The following is a 7,149-nucleotide window of genomic DNA, read 5'->3' on the forward strand; positions in this document are numbered from 1 at the left end:
TAAACCCCGTCTCTACTAAAAATACAAAAATTAGTCAGGCATGGTGGTGGCGGTGCCTGTAATCCCAGCTACTCAGGAGACTGAGAAAGGAGAATCGCTTGAACCTGGGAGGCGGAGGTTGCAGTGAGCCAAGATCATGCCACTGCACTCCAGCCTGGGTGACAGAGCAAGACTCCGTCTCAAAAAAAAAAAAGAAAAGAAAAAAAAAAGTAGACAATAGGTTCTACCGTAAGGGGACACGCAGAGAGGAATAAAAGCATGGAGAAGGGGCGAGGAGATCCTGGTGGAGATGAGGGAAAGCTTTCCTGAGGAAATGAGGGCTCATGTGAGATTTGAAGGATGAGAAGATGTCTTTTTTAAGGCTAGTCAAGTGAAGCCATGGGAGTAGAGAAGGAACAAAGAAATCTGTAACTGGTTGTGACTGCACTCGGACCAGCTGAGAAGAAGATATCAAGACAAAAAGAAGGCACAGACTTTCTGTTCAGAACATGTGCAATAGTCTAGGCAATATAAAGCACGCTGCTTAAGATGGGGGAATAGGACATACACATATGCTGAGGTGGCTCCAGGACTAGGGTAGCAGAGGGCTCTGGAACCCATGTCAGTGAGCCTGAACGTCTTCCTGAGGGTAGGCTCCTTGACATGGGTTCCAGAGCCCTCTGCTACCCTGCAACCCATGTCAATGAGTCTGAACATCAGTAGGAGAGTCACTGGAGAGCCTGAGTGTAGAGTGGACAAGATTAGACTTGATTTGGAAAGGCCTCTCTGGCTTCAGTGTGGGGGACAGAACAAAGGGGGGACGGATCGAAGAGGGGACGGATCGAAGGGGCTTGCTGCTGGTTGGGGCTGTGGCAGTGAGCACGGTGAGACAAGAACAGGCATAGCCTGTTGTTAATAATGTTGTATTTATAGTTTTTGGCTTAAGACTTTTTACCTAATATTTCATATTTAGGGTTTCCCATTTCATTAAAATTTCATTGTAATCATTTTTAATACCTGCTTGGCATTTCATTGGTTGGATAATCCATGATTTATTTAACGACCTTCTATTTTTAAAGGTTGTTTCTGTTTCTCATTCTAGAATGAGTAGAATTACTATTTTGGTGCAAGGATTCTTGTCTATATTTTATAAATATTTTCATAAATGTTAAGATTATACTAATCTCTTGCATCAGATGGCAGAAGAGGTGGCGGCAATGTTACCAAAGGGGTGTGTGTGTGTGTGTGTGTGTGAGCAGTTTTACTTTGTCCTACCTAAATTGCAGATCTTCCAAAGAAGCCATAATCTAATATATTCATCCCCTATGTTGCATGGGGCAGGGAAGGCTGTGGGTCTGCACTGCATAGCACATTGTTCTATCCAGGCAAAAGGGCAAGCGCTGTAGAAGGCCAAAGCTAAAAATACAGTGTGGCACTGGGGAAACGAAGGAGCTGTCCAGGGGAAGTGAGTCATACTGAATCAGTACCTCTCCTCCTGTACACAGCAGTAACCTCCTCAGCTAGGGAAAGCAGACTGGTTCTTACATGAAAGTAATTTCAGGTCAGGCCTGGTGGCTGACGCCTGTAATCCCAGCACTTTGGGAGGCTGAGGTAGGCAGATCACCTGAGGCCAGGAGTTCAAGACCAGCCTGGCCAAAATGGCAAAACCCCCATCTCTACTAAAAATATAAAAATTTGCCAGATCTGGTGGTGCACATCTGTAATCCCACCTACTCAGGAGGCTGAGGCGGGAGAATCGCTTGAACCTGGAAACTGAAGGTTGTAATGAGCCAATATTGCCACTGCACTCCAGCCTGGGCGGCCAAGCCAGACTCTGTCCAAAAAAAAAAAAAAAGTAATTTTAACAATAATACCAATAATTTTGGTAACAAATGGAGTAATTTCATTCCTGTAGCGCTTTTGTTCCTAGAGGTCGACTTCTCATGGACCATCCGTGGACCGGGACACCCCTTGTCCGTTAACACAGGTTCTCCAAGAAGACATCACCACACAGGCAAAGAATCTAAGGAGCTGAGCCTCCCTGAAAGTTTCTCACTGGGTCTGGTAAGACTCGGTGGATTAGAAGAATGGCATTCCCAGTCTAGAGGGGCAGGCAGGACAACCTGTGCATGGGCATTGAGAGGATATTGTGCACGATCCCTGTCATTACTGTGACCCTGGAATTTCTCAGGAAATCCAAATAACTAATGCCAGTTGGACTGTTTATAAGGTTTCCTCTCTTCAGGAAATCATCAAAATATTCTCTCAGCTGCCAGGCCAACTTCTTCAGGACTGAAAGAAAATCTTTTTTTTCAACCACAGAGAGAGAGGGCAAACAGCCATTGCTACTTGACAAAGTTTGGGGAGTGGGAGGTGGTTTTATTTTGTTTTTTTGGAAACAGGGTCTCCCTATGTCACCCAGGTTCATCTCAAACTCCTGGGCTCAAGCGATCCCCCAGCCTCAGCCTCCTGAGTAGCTGGGACTTCTGGTGTGTACACTATGCCCAGCAGGTTTGGGTTTTAAATTTTTTTCCTTCTTGTGAAGAATCTCAGGGAGGAGGATGGAGAAGAATATGGAGAATTTATTAGCATAATTTTAGGTAACTACTATGTATGTATAAAACACCACAGGGCTATAAAGTCATAGTGACTGACTTCCTGGGGCTTACGTTATAATTGGAGAGTGAAAACTCCATGTTAGTGGTTGTTACAACTATTTGTACAGGTAACCGTTCCACACCAAGTGCTACAACAGTCCCAAAGAGGGAGGGCTCACTCCCTGCTAGAACATCCAGAAAGAGGAAGATAGCAGGGACATTTTTCAATGAAAGTTTATTTTGTTTTCTCTTTAGAACTTGTCTATTTAAGACTGAATTAATTTAAAATTTTATAAAATTATGCCATTCATAAAATGACCAAAATATGTAGAAACATATGCTTAACACTTAGGTCATGTATCTTTTCTAAATAGATAACTTAATATGTAGGTTTATTTCCAATCTTTATTTTACCCAACTGATTCATGTCTTTAACATAACTAAAAACCAAAGCAAATCAGGTTACATTTGTATTTTGCTCACTCTATGTCTCCACCCTGCCTAGATATACTGGGATTTACAAAATCAGAGAAATGCTTTTCAGAGACTCCCATAACAGACAGAAGGACTGGAAGCAGTGGCTCATGCCTGTAATCCCAGCACTTTGGGAGACTGAGGCTGGCAGATCACCTGAAGTCAGGAGTTCCAGACCTCAAGACCAGCCTGGCCAACATGGTGAAATTCCATCTCTACTAAACATACAAAAATTAGCCGGTGTGGTGGCACGTGCCTGTAGTCCCAGCTACTTGGGAGGCTGAGGCAGGAGAATCGCTTGAAGATGAGATTTGGGTGGGAACACAGCCAAACCACATCACCTGTGAACTTTGAAATTAATAAAAACAATCCAAAGAAAATACTTAGGTAATAAGAATTCTAACCAAGCAAATCCTACAGAGCTTACTTACTCTTCTCTTTGCCTTCGCATTGGTTTAAAAATCTAATTCTCATGGTAAGTATTTACTATGTGCCAACTATGTATTATCCAGTGGAGTTAAAAAGATCAATAAGAAAATAGCTCTACCTTCAAAGGACTGTTGTCCAGCCAGTAGGGAAAATAGACTTGTCAATACATGGTTAAATGACCTAATAGGCGGGGCACAGTGGCTCATGCCTATAATCTCAGTGCTTTTGGAGGCCGAGGCGGGCGCATCATCTGAGGTCAGGAGTACCAGACCAGCCTGGCCAACATGGTGAAACCCCATCTCTACTTAAAAAAAAAAAAAAAAAAAAATAGCCGGGCATTGTGGCACATGCCTGTAATACCCCAGCTACTTGGGAGACTAAGGCAGGAGAATCGCTTGAACCCAGGAGGCGGAGGTTGCAATGAGCCAAGGTTGTACCATTGCACTTGTTGTCTGGGCAATAAGAGTGAAACTCCATCTCGAAAAAAAGTAAAAAAATAAATAACCCAATACCATTTACAACCTAAATAACAGAGAGGGAGACTCTAAAGGAAAATGATGTTTATTTGGGACTAGAGCACTGCAGCAGGAGTACACACACCATAGTAAGCTCTGCATATTCAGGAAGGTAAAGGAAGACAAAGGTCTCTAAAGGAATAAATGAGGAGGATTACAGAATTGTTTTGAGATAATTATCCTTGGCTACAGGATCAATAGCAATTATGGCACCAGTCCAAAGTTGGACAAGCAGTTGATGGGCAGTTGTCCTCAGAATTATTTTTTTAAGGTTGCAAAGGCCTTTGTGCAAGCTTGTGGTTTTTGCAGAGTCTTTTATGATAGATCCTGTTGCCAGGCACTTGTGAGACCTCCCTTCCACGGCCTTTCCCAGCCCTATTTGTCAGGATTTTTAACACGAGTGACTCCAATGTTGATTCTGTCAACTTTCACAGATACAAATTATTAAGACTGATAAGCCCAAGTGCTGACAAGTGTGAGTGGGCTAAACTGTATTCCCTCAACATTCATATGTTGAAGTTCTAGCCCCCAGCACCTCAGAATGTAACTGTATTTGAACATAGAGTCTTTGAAGAGATAATTAAAGCCAGGCATGGTGGTTCATGCCTGTAATCCCAGCACTTTGGGAGACTGAGGTAGAGGATTGCTTGAGGCCAGGAGGTCAAGACCAGCCTGGGCAACATAGTGAGACCTTGTACAAATAAATACATTTTGGATAGAGTTAATTAATGTGAAATAAAATATGGTTATTGGGGAGGGGTTCTAATCTAATACGACTAGTGTTTTTATAAGAAGAAATTAAGACACAATGCACAGAGAAGGAAGACCATGTGAAGACACAAAATGATGGACACCTGCAAGCCAAGGAGAGAGGCTGGAGAAGAAAACCAACTCCAGTGACACCTTGATCTTTGACTTGCAGCCTCCAGAATTGTAGCAAATACATTTCTGCTGTTTAAGCCACCCAGGCAGTGATACTTTGTTTTGACAGCCCTAGCAAACTAATACAGCCAGAGATTTTATTAGTCCATTCTCATACTGCTATAAAGAAATACCAGAGACTGGGTAATTTACAAAGAAAAGAGGTTTAATTGGCTCACAGTTCCACACGCCGTACAGGAGAAGCCTGGCAGCTTCTGCTTGGCTTCTGGGAAGGCCTCAGGAAACTTACAATCATGGCAGAAGGTGGAGAGGCAGCAAAAGTATCTTACATGGCCAGATCAGGAGGAAGAGAGAGAGGTGGAGGAAGGGGCCACACACTTTTAAACAACCAGATCTCGGGAGAACTCACTATCGTGACAACAGTTCCAAGGGGGATGGTGCTAAACTGCCCCCATGGTCCAATCACCTCCCACCAGGTCCTACCTCCAACATTGGGCATTACAATTTGACATGAGGTTTGGGCAGGGACACAGATCTAAACCATGTCAGAGACATACAATATGGGAATTTTTATACATTGCTGGTAAATAAATGGGCACATTCATTTTGGAGAGGCACAAGCCCCAGTGGCCAAAAAATCCATTTGAGTTACCTATTCTAGAGAAAGTCATGCAAATGTACCCCAAAAGACATATGGAAAGCTGTTCAGTGAAGCATTTTATCTAACTGTGAAAAAAATGAAACTAACTTCCCTTCAGTGGAAAATGGCTAAACTGTGGTTCATTTACACAGTGGAATTCTACAAGACAGTTAAAATGGATGACCAAATGTATCTGCATATATCAACATGGAGAAATCTCAAAATCAATGTTCAGTGAAGAAAATTGCAAAAATATTTGTACAACATGATATCATTTATATGTAGTTTTAAAACACAATTGTCTATATTGTTTATGCACATATACATATGTGTAAAAGTACAAATACACACATGAACATAAGATGCGTGTAAGATAATGATTAAGAGCACAGACTGTGGTGCTCCCTCACCAATTATATAACATTTGATAACGTTAATCCTGTGCCTCAGCTTCCTCGTGTGTAAAATGGTGTTAATGATAATGCCTACCTTATTGGATCATGGGGAAGATTACATTAGAAAATGCATACAAAATGCTTAACTCAGTAACTGGCTCATAGCAAATGCTCAATAAATATTATACTGTTGTTTAACAAATGTCCCCTTCAAAACTCATGGTGAAATGTGTCATTGTGATGGTATTGAGAAGTGGGAACTCTAAGAGGTAGTTAGGTTATTAAAGCTGTTACCGTAGGAATGGGTTCATTACCATGGGAATGGGTTTGCCCCCTCTTACAATCTCTCTCTCTCTCTCTCTCTCCCCACCTTCCACCCTTCAGCCATGTTATGACACAGCAAGAAGTCCCTTGCCAGATGCTGGTGCCTTGACATTGGACTTCTCAGCCTCCAGAACTGTGAGCCAATAAATGTCTATTTGTTCTAAGAAATCTTACTAGATAAGGGCCGGACGCGGTGTCTCATGCCTGTAATCCCAGCACTTTGGGAGGCCGAGGCGGGCAGATCACGAGGTCAGGAGATCGAGACTGTCCTGGCTAACACAGTGAAACCTGGTCTCTACTAAAAATACAAAAACTAGCCGGGCGTGGTGGCGGCACCTGTAGTCCCAGCTACTCGGGAGGCTGAGGCAGGAGAATGGCGTGAACCCAGGAGGCGGAGCTTGCAGTGAGCTGAGATCATGCCATTGCACTCCAGCCTGGGCCACAGAGTGAGACTCCGTCTAATACATGCAGTGAAGACCAGGGTGAAAGCTAACGCTGGTGTGCATATATACTGTTAGTAATAAGGTAAATTGGTGTAAGTTTCTGGAGAGCAGTTTTAAAAATATTCCTAAAGATATTCACAATTATGTTTTGCCTGTAGGAAATAAATGAATAAATATTTATGTATATTCATTAAAGTCTTAAATATAGTAAATATAGTAGTGAATAACTGGTAACAATTTACCAGTTTGGGGGACTTGTTAAATTATAATATATCCATTTGATAAACTCTTAGGTGGATATTAAAATTCATGTCAAAACTCTAATGATTTGTTGAAATGTTCATGACATAACGACATTCACAAAATAATAATTGAGGATGATCACACATTTTGTTTTATTTACATTTAAAAATTTGTTAAACTAGATAGAAATATACCAACATAATAATAGTGATGATCAGAGCGATGAAA

This window comes from Chlorocebus sabaeus, chromosome 7 (assembly GCF_047675955.1).
Source record: "Chlorocebus sabaeus isolate Y175 chromosome 7, mChlSab1.0.hap1, whole genome shotgun sequence".
NCBI classification, from domain to species: Eukaryota; Metazoa; Chordata; class Mammalia; order Primates; family Cercopithecidae; genus Chlorocebus; species Chlorocebus sabaeus.